The sequence below is a fragment of the Oncorhynchus nerka genome, linkage group LG17, assembly GCF_034236695.1.
Source record: "Oncorhynchus nerka isolate Pitt River linkage group LG17, Oner_Uvic_2.0, whole genome shotgun sequence".
Classification (NCBI taxonomy): domain Eukaryota; kingdom Metazoa; phylum Chordata; class Actinopteri; order Salmoniformes; family Salmonidae; genus Oncorhynchus; species Oncorhynchus nerka.
The window spans coordinates 27,532,185-27,549,534 of NC_088412.1; the positions used below are offsets into that span (position 1 = coordinate 27,532,185).

The 17,350-nt window shown below is 44.5% G+C and overlaps 1 protein-coding gene across 1 annotated transcript in view; it reads right to left on the reverse strand.

The window, feature by feature from the left end:
- agbl4 (AGBL carboxypeptidase 4) overlaps positions 1-17,350 on the reverse strand; it is a 348,562-nt gene that overhangs the window by 82,217 nt on the left and 248,995 nt on the right. The window lies entirely within an intron of this gene.

Genomic DNA, 17,350 nt, shown 5'->3' on the forward strand with positions numbered 1-17,350 from the left:
ACCTAAACCCTCAAAAACTTTTACAGATGCACAATTGAGAGCATCCTGACGGGCTGTATCACTGGCTGGTACGGTAACTGCACCGCCCACAACCACAAGGCTCTCCAGATGGTGGTGCGATCTGAACAACACATCACCGGGGGCAAACTACCTGCCCTCCACGACACCTACAGCCCCCGATGTCACAGCAAGGCCAAAAAAATAATCAAGGACAACAACCACCGAGCCACTGCCTGTTCACCGCACTAACTTCCAGAAGGCGAGGTCAATACAGGTGCAATGTTGGGACTGAGAGACTGAAAAACAGCTTCTATCTCAAGGCCATCAGACTTTTAAAACAGCCATCATTAACACAGAGAGGCTGGTGCCTAAATACAGACTCAAAATCATTGGTCAATTTAATAAATGGATCACTAGTCACTTTAATAATGTCACTTTAATAATGTTTACATATCTTACATACTCATCTCATATGCACAGTATTTTATACCATCTATTGCATCTTGCCTATGCTGCTCGGTCATCGCTCATCCATATTGTGGAAGGACCACCAGAGGGCAGGCTGGGCTCATGGATAGTAGCCCAACAAGGCATGGGAGACAAGGTAACCAGAGCCAATTAAGCACAGCTGACGGTACTAATGACATACTCTCCTTCCCCTATAAGAGAGAGAATGGAACCAGCAGAGAGGGGGTGGAAATTATCTCTGGAAGATGGCCACCGAGAGAGAGGAGCTAATTGAGTAAATCAAGATTCTTCCAGTAGACCCGGAGGAACCATTCAAGAACGATGGATAACGCCCTACTACAACAATTGATCACGGCACAGCAGACAACCATAGAACTCCTGCAACAACAGCTGAGCCGTCGAGAAGAACCTAGAGTTAAGCCAAGAGCGGCTGCTCACGCCATCTTACCTCGTCTCTCCAAGGAGGATGATATTGAGGCCTTCCTCATGACCTTCGAAAGGACGGCCACCTTGGAAGAGTGGCCGCCCACAGAATGCGCGAGCGCATTAGCCCCTCTTTTGACCGGGGTGGCTCAGGAAGCCTATTTTGACCTGGATTCCCGCGAAGCTGCGGACTATGGGCGACTAAAAACCGAGATCCTGTCCCGGTACCAGCTGACTGCCAGAGATAGGGCTGTAAAGTTCCATCAATGGACCTATACAGCTGATCAACCCGTCCGTGCCCAGATCTTCGCATTAATACGACTGATGAAACAGTGGCTAGAACCTGGAAAGGGAGTAGGACAGGTGATAGAGACTCTCGTAGTGGACAAGATATTGAGAGAATTACCCAGTGACTTAAAAAAGGTTGTGGGGCAAGCCAACCCGTTGTCAGCCGACGACATAGCCCAGGCGGTGGAAACATATCGGTCTACAGGGGAGTTGTTAAACAGTGACAAGGAGGAACGGAAGAAATCTTCCAATCCCGTACCACGACTCACCCTGGCGCACACGCCACCGAAACGTCCAAGCCCCCCCCCCCCCCCCGGAGGTGGGAGAAGTCAGCCACCACACAGCAGGGTCGGTGTTATAAATCTCAGTCTCCCAACCATTATGCCCCACAATGTCCTAGCAAGATGAGCCCATGGTCACGGAGTCATCACTGCCTACCCCCACACATCCCGTTTTGAGGGGGCAAGATCAACACTGTTGGTTAGCAGAGATAACCCCAGCCTCAGAGATTCCGGTGCGAGTCGAAGGACAAGATGTGGTAGCTATTCTTGACTCGGGAAGTATGGTTACGTTAGTAGAGGAGCGGATGGTGACCTCCGCAACACTGCTACCAGACAAAGTAGCCGTATCCTGTATCCATGGAGACACCCACTATTACCCCACTGTGAATCTGCCTATTCTCACTCCAAAAGGAAGGTGTACAGTCAGGGCCGGGAAAGTGCCGCAGCTGAAGGTGCCATTATTGATCGGGAGAGACTGTCCCCTATATAAGGAGCTTCGGCAGATGACGTTATGCACGGGAAGAAGGGGGACAGGAAAGAAGAGAAAATCCAAGCCCGAGGTAGTAGTCCTACAAGGAGACGTAGCAGCGTCCTCGTCCTCTCCAGCAGAGGAAGAAATAGCGACCCAACGTTTACGACAGATATTCCAGGAAACCACCGATGAAGACACATGTGAAGGGTTATACACAACGCAGGAAGGAAGGAGCAACCAGGCGCTAAGGGATATATTTGAAGCTCCATCCGAGGAGAGAACCTGGAAGGGATTCTCCTCGGTCACCCCTGATGGTAATGTGGAACAACCTCCACATCCCTCTACCGAGGTCGACCTGCCCCAGGAATTAAAGGGACAGTTCGGCACCTCGCAGCATAGAGACCCAGACCTAAGGGAGGCCATGAGGAAGGTGAAGGTGATCGACGGGAGGAACGTCGACGGATCAGGTGAGCCCCCTCTTCCTTACTATGCAATCAGGCGGGGTCTCTTATACTGGGTCGTCATGCGAAGGGGGAAAACCAGGAATTACTAATGGTGCCTAGGCCATACAGGGATACAGTTCTACAGTTAGCCCATTCCCACGTCCTAGGAGGACACCTGGCACGAGACAAGACTATTGACAGAATCATGCAGAGATTCTATTGGCCCCGGGTCACCCGACATGTGGCCAGGTATTGTAGGACGTGTGATCAATGTCAACGTACAGCCCCACGGCCACACCTACGTAACCCTTTGATTCCTCTCCCCATCATAGAGACTCCCCTTGAACGCATAGCTATGGACCTCGTAGGACCCCTCCCAAAATCCGCCAGAGGACACGAGTACATCCTAGTGGTTATAGATTACGCTACCAAGTTCCCGGAGGCCATACCCCTGCGTAACATGTCGTCAAAGGGAATTTCCAAGGAGTTATTCCTGATATTCTCTCGTGTGGGCCTCCCCAAGACTATCTTAACTGATCAAGGAACCCCGTTCATGTCCCGGTTGATGAAGGACTTGTGTCGGTTATATCAGGTTCAACAGATACGTACAAGCATATTCCACCCTCAAACAGACGGGTTGTGTGAACGCTTGAACAAAACGATTAAAAGCCATGTTGAGAAGAGGAAAAACTGGGACATGCTTCTCCCACACTTAATGTTTGCCCTGCGAGAAGTACCCCAGGCATCCACTGGATTCTCTCCGTTTGAATTGCTCTATGGCAGACCCTGTCGAGGAATCCTCGACTTAGCCAAGGAGACCTGGGAGACCCAACCATGCCCCTTTCGATCCACAATAGAACACGTTACCCTGATGAGAGACCGCCTGTCAGCAGTGTGGCCCATAGTCAAGGAGCATATGGAGAAGGCCCAAAGGACCCAAGGCCGGGCCTATGATAAGTCTGCGACCCCCCGTGAGTTCACCGTGGGAGAGAAAGTGATGGTGCTTGTGCCCACGGCTGAACATCGCTTGCTGGCGCAGTGGAGGGGGCCCTACGAGGTAATGAAAAGGGTCTCACCGGTCAATTACCTCATCAAGCAACCTGACAGGAGGAAGAAGGTCCAACTCTATCACATAAACCTGCTGAAGACAGACCATGGACGAGAGGAGGAGGTGGCTTTGATGGCACTGGAGGGCAAAGGAAAAGAGGAGGCTCTACCACAGGTGCGCCGTGGCCAAACTCTCCTACCGGAGCAGTCAAGACAGCTAGACAAGCTGATTATGAACTTCGGTCGAATATTCTCTCCATTCCCAGGACAAACAGATATCCTGTTCCACCATATCCACACTGAACCCTGCAAGAAGGTGCATATCCGCCCTTACAGGATTCCTGAGGCTCGCCGAGTCATCGCTAAGAAAGAGGTGAGGGGGATGTTGAGGATGGGCGTGATCGAGCCCTCGACGAGTGAGTGGTCCAGTCCCATAGTCCTGGTCCCCAAATCCGATGGTAGTATGAGACTCTGCAACGACTTTAGGGGCGTGAATGCCATCTCTACATTCGATGCGTATCCCATGCCCCGCGTGGATGAACTCTTGGAGCGCTTAGGAAAGGCCAAGTTCTTCACTACCCTGGATTTGACGAAGGGATATTGGCAAGTGCCGGTGGCTCCAGAGGATCGCCCAAAGACTGCCTTCGCCACCCCAGAGGGGCTTTTCCAGTATGTGAGGATGCCCTTCGGACTGCACGGTGCCGCTGCAACCTTCCAACGCCTCATGGATGCCATTCTACGGCCCCATCAAGAGTATGCAGCGGCGTACATAGACGATGTGGTCATCCACAGCGAGGACTGGGATAGTCACCTCCTGCGATTACGGGCGGTGCTCGTGAGTTTGGAAGCCACAGGGTTGACAGCCAATCCAAATAAATGCTGCCTGGGTCTGTCCGAAGCGGAATACCTGGGTTATACCGTGGGGAATGGGAAAATACGCCCACAGGCAGAGAAGACCAGGGCAATTCGTGACTGGCCTCGACCCCGGACCAAGCGAGACGTTCGGGCCTTCTTAGGGATAACAGGATATTATCGCCGTTTTATCCCGGGATATGCAACCATTGCCAACCCCCTCACAAACCTCATCAGGAAAAACCTGCCAAACCAGGTAGAGTGGAAAGACGAGACGGAAGAGGCCTTTCAATTGCTAAAAGATGGCCTGTGTTCTGATCCCGTTCTACAGGCTCCGGACTTCTCACAAGAGTTCATTGTGCAGGTCGACGCCTCGGATACAGGGCTCAGGGCCGTACTAGCTCAGGGTAAAGGTGAAGCAGAGAAGCCGATTCTCTTCATTAGTAGGAAGCTCAGCGATCGGGAACAGAGGTATGCGACCGTGGAGAAAGAGGCCTTAGCCATCAAGTGGGCCCTCGATTATCTCCGGTACCACCTACTGGGTCGGAGGTTTGCATTAGTTACTGACCATGCGCCCCTCACGTGGATGGCTGGTAAGAGAAACAATAACAACAGAATAGCCAGATGGTTTTTGTCTTTACAACCGTTCTCTTTCCATGTCATCCACAGGGCCGGATCGAGGAATGGGAATGCAGACGCACTGTCCCGACGCGACCAAGACGGTGCGTCTGGCGCCCGACCCTCCGGTTCGGTCCTGGGGGGGAAGGTATGTGGAAGGACCACCAGAGGGCAGGCTGGGCTCATGGATAGTAGCCCAACAAGGCATGGGAGACAAGGTAACCAGAGCCAATTAAGCACAGCTGACGGTACTAATGACATACTCTCCTTCCCCTATAAGAGAGAGAATGGAACCAGCAGAGAGGGGGGAAAAACTATCTCTGGAAGATGGCCACCGAGAGAGAGGAGCTATACTGGAAGAACCACTAAGACGGTGACAAGCCCGTGACTTTTTGTTGTAGTTTAATGATAAGCCTATTGTGTTCCGGTTTCATCCGGAGAAGAAGATGTATGTTTTTTTCCCTGGAAGATTTTCATTGATTATGTTGGACTGTTTGTGTTGACCAAATGCCCTCAATAGAGAACTGTGTTCAAGAAAACCTATTCCTGACTCGTTTATTCCACCTTCCCACTTTAGAGTGACGCCCAATTACTTGGTCCGCTCACAATATATGTACATATTCTTATTCCATCCCTTTAGATTTGTGTGTATTAGGTAGTTGTTGTGGAATTGTTAGATTACTTGTTCGATATTACTGCACTGTCAGAACTAGAAGCACAAGCAATTCGCTACACTTACATTAACATCTGCTAACCATGTGTATGTGACCAATAAAATTTGATATACTTTTCCATGGTAGCAAGATCTGATCTAACTTTATATCAAACTGTATTGTAGTGAGATTGTTTCTTTCTTTCGGAATATGAATACAGAGTATGTCCACTTCACTGTCAGACCATTTTATTGGTAAACTACATGGTAATGTAAAAGTTGTATTTTTCAGCAATCCCATACGTAATACCTAACACTTAACATAGTTTGGTTGTAATTCAGAGAGGTTAGAAATGATCTATATTCTCTATGAGGCTGTGCAGGGATTCAAATTGAGGATTTAGTGTACAATGACACCTTTGTTTTTAAACCCCGGATTTCTAGCCCTTAAATATTATTGTTGGATCAAATTTTAATAGCATTTGAATGGCCATAATAAATAGATATGCAGTTAGTGGACAACCCTGTTTGACAGTTTAATACTTTCTGAGAAAAGGAGGTATTAGTAAGGAGAGGATGGTGTGGGTGACCTACTGGTGTCTGTTGGGGTTGAGTATTGTGTGAAGGTTAGTATGCATGATCAATAGTATGCAATCACCAATACACTAAGCTGTCTTGAAGAAAAGTGCTCCTCAAACTTTTCATACCGTTGCAGTCAGTTCTTTGGCATGTGGAGAAGGGCTGTTAGTAAACTTTTCTAGCCTATTCACTCTATTGTGGGCAATGCTTGTCTACTCAACAGTACAACTGTAGCTGCTCATACACAACAGTACACGACTAAACTGTCTACAAGTCAAGCCCCCCTCAAATTTTTCACATCTTTGCTAACAGCCCATTAATTCCCCATTATTGACTCTGAGTGTACATCATGATTAGTCTTCATGTCTTTATAGGAGACTTCCAGTACAAGCAAATCTGCAAGAGGTCGAAGAAGTGGGTGGTGAACATTTGTGAACGAAAGGCTTGCCCACCTGTCTGTGGAGTGCGATAAGGAACAGACGGTTGTCTACAAGTAGCCAGATTCACAGCCCCCCAAACCCAACATCCCTGCCAACATAGCCACAGCGCTGAAGCCTGCTAAACCAGCTGCCATTACCTAACATGAGAAGATGTTCACCAGCTGAAGAAAATTCAGGAACCTGTCTGGAACATTCAACCAACACAACATCCATATTCAGTTTGAATGATGTTGTAGTATAATATAGAATGCCTAGCATGCTCACAAATGCATTGTGGTATAGATATTGATATGTATATAATGGTGTTTTATATGCTGAACAAAAATATAAACGCAACATGCAACAATTTCAACGATTTTACTGAGTTACAGTTCATATCAGTAAATCAGTCAATTGAATCTATGGATGTCACATGACTGGGAAGGGGCGCAGCCTGGCTCCCAAGTGGGTGGGCCTATGCCCTCCCAGGCCCACTCATGGCTGCGCCCCTTCCCAGTCATGTGACATCCATCAATTCAATTAACCCTAACCCTAACCCACTGGGGATGAGTTTTTCCCCACAAAACGGCTTTATTACAGACAGAAATACTCCTCAGTTTCATCAGCTGTCTGACTGGCTGGTCTCAGACGATCCCGGAAGTGGAGGTCCTGGGCTGGCGTGGTTACACACGGTCAGCAGTTGTGAGGACGGTTGGACATACAAACAAATTCTCTAAAACAATGATGGTGGTTTAGGGAAGAGAAATGAACATTAGATTATCTGACAACAGCATGGCAATTGCACTCTCCCTCAAAACTTGAGACATCTATGGCATAGGTTATGACAAACCTGCACATTTTAGAGTGGCCTTTAATTGTCCTCAGCACAAGGTGCACCCGTGTAATGATCATGCTGTTTAATCCGCTTCTTGATATGCCACACCTGTCAGGTGGATGGATTATATTGGCAAAGGAGAAATGCTCACTAACAGGGATGTAAACAAATGTGTGCACAACATTGAGGAATGTGACTGACCAGGTATATCATACACTACAGTTGAGGAACAATGGGAAAGTAATTCTGTTTAGAAAGTTGATAAACTTGTAAGCTCAAGTTGGCCCTTGAATGTTTTGGTACCTACTGGAGACTCTTCTTTGTCTACACCCACCCATCTCTTTAAGTATTCACATGTGAGGCTATGTACTAAACAACCAAAGATTTCAAAACTAAAGACTGGGTTATACTACGGGTGTGTTCGTAAATTTGATCTGGAGTGCCAGAGTGTGCTCTGGGTGTTCGTAAACTCAGAGCGTTGTCAGATTGTCAGTTCGTAAATTCAAAGCGGTACACTCTCGGAGCGTTCAAAGCGCACACTGCGCACACTGGACTCCTTCGCCGAGGAGTAGGGTTTATCCGAGCGTTCTGACCTAACAACTGCAGTCAAGCACCCAAGCTAACTGGCTAGTTTGCTAGCTACTTCCAGACACAAATGAGAGAACAGCTGAATCTGACCATTTTACTCACCCTAGCAGAGCTGGTTAGGCTGTTTTTTTTATTGTTATCCAGAGCATTGGTGACTGCAACTGTGATGCTGGCAACATTTTAAATACGCTTTTTTGGCAACGTTTTCTGACACCGGACATATTCAACGGGTGTTGAGCATTCGTACATTTGTCAGTTATTCTGTATTCTTGCATACTCAGACGAGAGTGCCCTGAAATTGGAGTGGATAGCCAGAGCGAATTTACTAGCTACGTCTATCGACAGTTGTTGCATTGACATCATAAACATTCTATTGAAATAGTTACTTGCATAGTGGAGTCTTTTGTTTAGACATGTAGCTAGCTGGCTAAACAATGAACCATAATCCCAATTCATAACGTTACTACTCTGCATGAATCTGCAGGTAACTAACCAACGAGGTTCAATGTTAGCTAGCTAACACCAGGCTATAACTAGCAATGCAAATGGCTCTGAGATACGAATAATATTACTACACAGATCATACACGTAATATTAGCTAGCTAGCCAGCCAGCTAAAGTTAGCTAGCAAGCTAAAAGTACACTATAACTTGAAATTAAAACAACTTTCTGACAAAATTAGAAACGTGCAATATCTGAAAATGTAGCTAGCTAGACTCTTACCCGTATATATGGATGTACGCTTCTCCCTCTCTGTCATGGATGCCATGGTTGCCCTTAGTTTGAAGATGTAATCCGGAGACAGATGTTTTATACAACAGCTTTCTGTGTGTTCTCTTTTCGACTCTGTCTGCATATTTGCAATCAACGCCAGAATTTTCTCCATCTCCTTAGCTATCATACTCTAATTCCACTGATTTCAAAACTCGGTCCTGCAAAAAGTGGAGAGCAACGCTTATGCAGTTCTACTACGTGATATCTTTCAAAAAAGCAGCAGTAGAAAGGATTACCTACACATACTGAGCAGCTCATGCTATAGACAGAAGCGTGCTACATGGCAGACCAATCTGAACTCATCTCTCGGCATGTCCAGTGAACTCATTATCTCAGCCAATCATGGCTAACGGTGAAGGTAGCTCACTTTTTCCGGGGCTAAACCAACTAGGCTCATAATTTAACAATTTATTTCATATTTACAGATGGCATAACAGTTTGTTATTAAGGCACATGAAAGTTCACATGTTCCAGAACACATTTTGAGTTTAAAAAAAGTTTATGTTCAAGTGGCGCTCCTGTGAATTAGTGACGCACGACATATTTCTAGTTTCCTATGCCAAGTTTCCTGAAATGAGTCACAAATATGTTTTTTTGTGCACATGGAACAATTCTGGATTTTTTTTTATTTCAGCTCATGAAACATGGGACCAACACTTTACATGTTGTGTTTATATTTTTGTTCAGTATATCATCTTTTTTACAAGTGTACTGACAAGTGACTAAATTATTCCAGCTGCATCAGAAACCAATAAAGTGTTGACTTCAACTTCTTGATCAATTCATTGTGATACATGAAATGCATTTGGATAAACTAGCTTGAGTCTTACTGCTAAAACAAATGATGCACAGAGTTTTAAACTTTAAATTTGTTGGCAAGTAAACATGTTTTAATAAAATAGTAGATTCGTCTCAATATAGCAAATAAGTAGACATTGCTTGTATTCAAGACAAAGTTTATTTGTTTTGGATACCGAGGTGAGTGTACACAGCAGTATGCAGAAACAGTTATGGCAATGTATGACATATATACAGCATAATACAAATATAATACTAATGCTTAGAATAAATACTACAGTTCTACAAAGGGAAAACTTGCATAGGGTGTGTTTGGGTCGTGAAGTGGGATGTTCGGAGTCACTTTGATACAAGGGGAGATTTTTGTTATGGGACCTTTTCACATCTCCTCTTGAGAGTCATCAACTTCTTTGTATCCAAGTGGTACTGTCTGTCAGAGAAATATGAAAATTATATTATACATTCATGGGCAATCATTGTGTATTGTCTGTATTCCTACTGTAGCAACATGGTGTAGAATATGAGACATCTCACAAACATACATTAGCTAGCTAGCTACAGTACACAGGTATAATTACTCCAAGACTTATATGAGTCATCAAGACAAAGTAATTCCTTTACTCTCCTCCATCATCATCAAAACAATTCTCCAGTTTTGCTCCAAATGAGAGGCACTGAGGCTAGCTAAGCTATTTATCGAGCTAGTTATAACGTTAGACTACAATACATTTTAGGTATAGCAAACACAGCTCGCTAGCTAGATTCAGTAGCTAGCTAAACTTGGCTAGCTTGGCTTGTAATGGTCCTAGCAAATCCCGCTAAATTGATCACCAAATTGTACTGCACTGAACAACAGTGCCTAGTGTTAAAAGAGAACTTGCCACCTCTGCTTGCTGATCTCGCAATTCTTTTTCTCGCTGTCTCAACTCCTCTTCAGTGTATTCCGGCTCAAATAAATAGGACTGTATGTTCCTATGTAAAAGAACATAAAAAATGTTTAGTCGTCCAGCTCTTCTTGGAAAGAGGAATCATCAGCAGCAGCCATCGTAGCTAATTATTTAGCAATTTCAGATTGACAGTGCATGGTAACATACCTCCTGCAAACTTGTAAACTAGTACCGCCCCCATTTTGAAAAGCCAGCCTTCAAGGGTGGGAATAAGGAAGTACCCTTTACAAAGCAAGGGAAAATGAGTCGACCTAGATATCTTGAGACAAGTCCAATGTTTATTGAACAAGGACAACCATATCTACTCGCTGCTAGCATGGTCGTTCAATCAGCGAAACTCAAATGCTACAATAATAGCTACAAAACATGACTCCATTCATTTTTAGATCAGACAGCAGGCTCTATCAACCAATGATGTCATTGGTTGAACTCTCCCGGCTCGAAAATGTAAAAGATAAAGCTATAGTGCATAATTATGTCTGAAACACCCTTTCATCAATCAGAAATATATAGGGAGACTGGAAAATACCCCAAATAGTGTCTGGTGGTGAAGTTTCCCTTTAAGTCGACCGGAACTGTGACCATTTTGTTCAATGGTAAAAGGCCTTTTTGCGCAATCTTTATAATCCACCATCTTTGAGGATACTTGTGTTCTGCTCCTAGCGGATCGCACTGGGCTCTTCTCCCAAGTCATATAACTTTGCCAAATGACGATGTGCTCCAGCTCTGAGTCCCCACTAGCTACCACTGGCCTTGGATGTGCCTTCTACAGCCAGAAGGAGCCCCCCCCAGCTCCATTTGATTTCACGTTTGAATTGACCTTTGTAATATAGCTCCAGGTGCTCATCTGATGATTTATGTAACCAAAGTGGGAGCCAGGTCCAGCCATGGCTGCACCCCTGCCCAGTCATTTGAACTCCATAGATTAGGGCCTAATTCATTTATTTAAATTGACTGATTTCCATTATATGATCCGTAACTCAGCAAAAAATATATATATCATGTAGTCTTCACCCGTTTCCTTAATGGGAATGTCTGCTATTTCACACAGCAGGAGTCTAATATTTACATAAATGACAAAAAAAATCCTGCACTACTTTCACTGTTTAACAAACAACCACTACAAGATCAAAACATACTTCTCTGCACTTTGTGTAATTATAATCCTTAACAAAACAATCACAGAATACCGTAGAACAGTATGATTACATAGAAGTCTTGAAGCCCCCTCTTCATTTAATTGAGCTCAATTCTTTTTGTGAAAGAACACATAACCCCTGTAACCCTGTGAGATAAATGATGGAATGTGGTTCCAATTTCTTCAAATAAACTCTTGATCATATTTAGCCTGATGGTTCCTCCCTCTAAACCCCTCTGATGGTTCCTCCCTCTAAATCCACCTACCAAGACAAAGTCACACCTGTGACATGATTCTTATTGATTGTAAGAAATGTATTAGAAAGCCATTCCTCCTTGGATTGATCTCATTGGTTGTCTGTTCGGGATAGACAATATTGACAGAGTGCAGAGCTGATCATTTGTTGAATATCTGGATTACTCTGTGAGATTGAGGTATTACAAGACTACAAATGATCTTGTAAAAGGAGACAAAGCTTCCAAGTTGGAATGCATGAAAGCAATCCTTCCCGTGAGACCAGATAGTCGTAGAGGCCACAGAGGGTGGGCTTCCATTCAACTGCTTGTGACACTGGCATACAAAAATGGCTCAGTCAACCAAAATATTACCCTCTCTGGCATCTGTGTTAAAACCAGGCAAGACAAATGACATTAATTCCCGGACGACTCATTTAATCAAAGAGTGTGATAATTAATGCTACACTCCATTGACCAAACAAATATCTTTGTCAAGGTGCTTGTTGCTATACAAGTCCTTCTCCTGTTCTCAAAGACATGATAACAAGCCGCCTTAATCACTTCCATCCCATAGACTCCGTGAGCATTAGGCACCGACTCACCCTAACCCTCCCTTCCAACAAGCACATAAAATATTTTATCGTGATGGCGCCCCGCTAACTTTAATAAACTGAACGACCTTGCGAGATTGCACAGGGGATAAATGAAGTTTCCCTTCCCCACTAGTAGAAGCAACCACCACACAGGGGTCCTTATCTGGGCTCCACTTAATTACGTGCTTTAATTCTAACATTTTTTAAATGCCCCCTCACCACAAAGAGACAACCTGTTTTAATTAAACAAATGACTGTGGTGCTTATCGTACGGGATCAACGCTCTCATTTGTTAATAGTTAAGGACGCTGATAATGTTATCTAGAGACCTATAAGAAATTTCATCATACAGAAAGAAAATCGATCTTATCTCCTGTCAGTGTGATATACATATTTATGTGTGGCTTTAACATCTCATTAGATGCAGGAGACATGTCTACTTATTTCTATCTTCATCTGATGAGGTAGCTCCGCTCTCCTTATTACAGCGATGAAGGCCATTTTATATGAAGGCAAAATGCTGCAGGCTCTTTATTCTGCTTTAAACCAATACTGTTTACTATCCGTATTATCCACCCAACTGAGCTGCTTTTCTATGAGCTGCTTGCGTATGACTACTATGTATGACCCTTCAACACTATTACATAGGAATCTCTGGATATACAGTACCCTATTAGCTCTGCCTCATTGAGTGAGTACAGAAACATCAAAAGACAATCCTCATGGACAACATACAAAATGCACACTCGTGGTGTTATTTCTGAATAAGAGATAAATGACCATAGAATCAGGACAGGGCTACACACTGGTACAACAGCCATGCACACGAATGCAAATGTCACAAAGCTGCTTGTCCACAGAAAGCAATTGCTTTGGCTTTCCAAAACAGATATGTTGTTTGCCTTCACACGAAGAGAAGACAAGGAACTTGCACAAGGGAATCTTGCCAATGAATATTTTCACACAATCATTTCCCTCCCCTCCCGCCCGTTCTGAAGGGGAGCTGAGAGGCACTCTAAAAGTCATTTACACTTCCTAGCTTGTTTATGGGAGTTATATAACATATTTAGCACAATAGCTAACACCAAGGGTTCTTGCAAGCTGTCTGACCAAATTTTATGGGAAAAGTGTCAGAGAAGACATTATCCCAACAGGAGGAGAGGCCTGTTACAGATTACTGCTGGTTGCTCATTTATATTAGCAGTGAAGCGATGGGTGGAAGGTTAAAGCGATTTTACAGTGGTAAAGCAGTAACTGCTGATCTGTTCCCACCCAGCTTAATGCTAAAATAACAAAATGATCAGCCTTTAATGGCCCAAACACTGATTTGAGCCTCAGCCAAGAAAATCACTTGATTACTACACAATAACCAGGAGCAAATTGCTGAATGTTTTCCTTCTTGGTAGACATCATTTACACTAGGGGATTTACTGCTGCTGATATTTGCTAGAAAAGTGTGTGTGTGTCATTCGTAGAGATCCTATAATTCACTGTTACACAATCAACTCTTACGAGTTACTAGTATGAAACCCTCTTCTTCAAGGATGCCATCACATGTTTCAACATAAAGACCAACGGACAGATTTATTGTGTGATTCCATACTTCTTGTTAAGGTAAAGAGCTCTGTATAAGTTTGACGGCATACTTATTATTTTTTTGCATTGTGATAAACTGCCTTGATGAGCTGGCAATCTCTGTCTCCCAGCTGTTCAGCTGGCTCCTAAAACTGGTGAGGTGCCACTGTGAGTGAAGACCAGCTCACCTACCGAAAACTGTCTCAGGGAAAAGCCACAGCCTTCCTTTCCAGAGTAACTACTAAAAATACCTGAGAGCAGTGCACCCTGGTGACATGGCTGAGATATAGACATCCAAAACACTGACAGGTCCTGACAAATGAGAACCAGTTCAACTTAAACAGCTCATTCTCAGGCCTTTGCCCAAATGACACTCCCTTCTCTAAAAGGCAAAAAACTGTCAGACACGTTTGTGGGGAAGTGGGTGCCCTCAGGCTATGACATCACACGTCCTTCAGGAGGTCCAGTGAGGGAGAAAGCATGCATCAGTGGGCTAGAGAGTCTGCTTAATGTGCTACACGAGGGAACTATTCTATTCTGTTTGACCGCTGAGAGACCTGGCACATCAAAACAAACAGAGAGGAGCTTTACCAACTGATCAGACACATGGAACTTTACCATTCACCACAGGACTGCCTCATTTGATCAATGACAGTAGGGATATTTAATCCCATTTCCTTGATCATCGTGCTGATGTGTCTGTCTAATTTGATTATATCATATTTCCCTGTAATTATGCTGAACGGAAACTGCCCAAAAGTATTTTTTCTCCACCAATTTCTCCTCCTTAAAAGATACAATTAACTGTCCCACATGGATCGTCTAAAAGGAGTATGCTCTGTCTGTGAAGAAAGGAAGAAAGACTGATTCTGATGACTTCTTCTGTTCCCATTCATATCTTTAAAAAACACAAAGAACAAGAGAGAAATAAAGCCGCCGCCTCCAAAACACAGATCACAAGAATTAATGGTGAGGAGTCCCACCATACAGTCTCCCACAACTAGTGCTCAGTGATTAGTGCTTTTCGTGGTCAGTTCGGTTTTGGTTTGATTATAAAAGAAGAATCACGGTTTTCAGTTTCAAATATATATATATATATATTTTAATTAAAAGCACTATACATTATGTGGGTTGAATGCTGTAACAACACAGAATAAAACAATTAATAAAAGTCCCTTGATGGTAGTGACTACCCATTACTACTAATCACATTACTTTAATAAAATATTTGTTTTATTTGATGACTTTATTATTTCATTCATCTCCTCTCTATAGAGCTGCTGCCTATGCTGTCTGACAAAATCACTATTTTAGTAGTTCTTCAAAATAAATAATGCATAGTGCTGAATAGCCACCATCAATCACTTACTGTAGATCATGTATTTTCAGGCTCGTGAAGCAACTGCGTTCTATCCCTCTCAATCGCGAGTTCTCTCTTCTCTCAGTCTCCATGTCCCGGACAGATAGTTTAAGCGAGCGTGCAATGGATTATGGTCATTGTAGTTAATTACCACGTTTTCGCCGCTAAACTATGTAGAATATTGACCTGTTGGAAACTACAACTCCCTACTACATCGCATAGTTCTGGCTTGATCTAATGTATCTCTACAGAAACTGCACATTGAGTTCACACAAAAAACAACTAACTAAATGGATTTCGGTCAGTTCTTTAAAAAAATAAGAAAAATGTACGAAATTTCAGTTGATTTGCTCAGCACTATCCCACAACCCCCCACCCTCCTCGAGGAGCCCAGTTGGTGATAAATGTTTCTGTGGGTGGGGAGGGAGAGAGGGATGCACCAACACCTCCAACATTACTCAAGCAACGGAGAGGTGAAGATTTGATTTCCCATCACATCAATTAGCAGGAGGAGTTGGAGTCTCTCAAATGAACTTGACTTGAACCCCTCAGTGGCAAGCGCTCCACAGTAATCAACCGCTTGGCTGTGGCCCCTCCCACCCCTCCTCTCATTCTAGTCACAGCCAGACCCTGGTAGGATTGGACCCACAGAGGGCTGGCCAACACACAGATCACAGAACTGCATTTCTCTGACACCATGATACAGTTCCTTGCAAAAGTATTCATCCCTCTTGGCATATTTCCTATTTTGTTGCATTACAACTTGTAATTTAAATGGATTTTTATTTGGATTTCATGTAATGGACATACACTAAATAATCCAAATTGGTGAAGTGAAATGAAAAAAAGAACTTGTTTAAGAAAATTATACAAAATAAAAAACTCTATCTCTGTCTATCTATTCACCCACTTTGCTATGAGGCCCCTAAATAATATCTGGTGCAACTAATTACCTTCAGAAGGCACATAATTAGTTAAACAAAGTCCACCTGTGTGCAATCTAAGTGTCACATGATCTGTCACATGATCTCAGTATATATACACCTGTTCTGAAAGGCCCCAGAGTCTGCAACACCACTAAGCTCTGGATAAGAGCGTCTGCTAAATGACTTAAATGTAAATGTAAATGTAAGCAAGGGGCACCACCAAGCAAGCGGCACCATGAAGACCAAGGAGACTCCAAACAGGTCAGGGACAAAGTTGTGGAGAAGTACAGATCAGGGTTGGATTGTAAAAAAATATCAAAAACTTTGAACATCCCACGGAGCACCATTAAATCCATGATTAAAAAATTGAAAGAATATGGCACCACAACAAACCTGCCAAGAAAGGGCCGCCCCCCAAAACTCACGGACCAGGCAAGGAGGGCATTAATCAGAGAAGAAACAAAGAGACCAAAGATAACCCTGAATGAGCTGCAAATCTCCACAGCTGTCACGCCCTGGCCTTAGTATTCTGTGTTCGTTATTATTTTGGTTAGGCCAGGGTGTGACATAGGGATTTGTGTGGCAGAGTCAGGAGCGAGACCTGAGCCAACTCCCCCTATTTACCGTAAGGAGCCATGGATGGAATTGGAGCTGTCGGGGAAGCTGAGTGCTGAGTCTGAGAGTGTTGAGGATGTATTGGACAGAGTAGAGAGAAGGCTGTTGGTTTGGCATAGTATGCAAGGCATTCGCCCTGAGGTGCGTGTCCCTAGCCCGGTACCACCAGTGCCGGCACGCCGCACCAGGCTGTCTCTCCGTCCCATCAACACAGGTGCTCCCGCCTGTCCGGCGCTACCGGAGTTTCCGCCCCTCAGTCCAGAGGCGCCAGCGCCACTCAGTCCAGAGGCACCAGCGCCACTCAGTCCAGAGGCGCCAGCGCCACTCAGTCCAGAGGCACCAGCGCCACTCAGTCCAGAGGCGCCAGCGCCACTCAGTCCAGAGGTGCCAGAGCCCCTCAGTCCAGAGGCGCCAGAGCCCCTC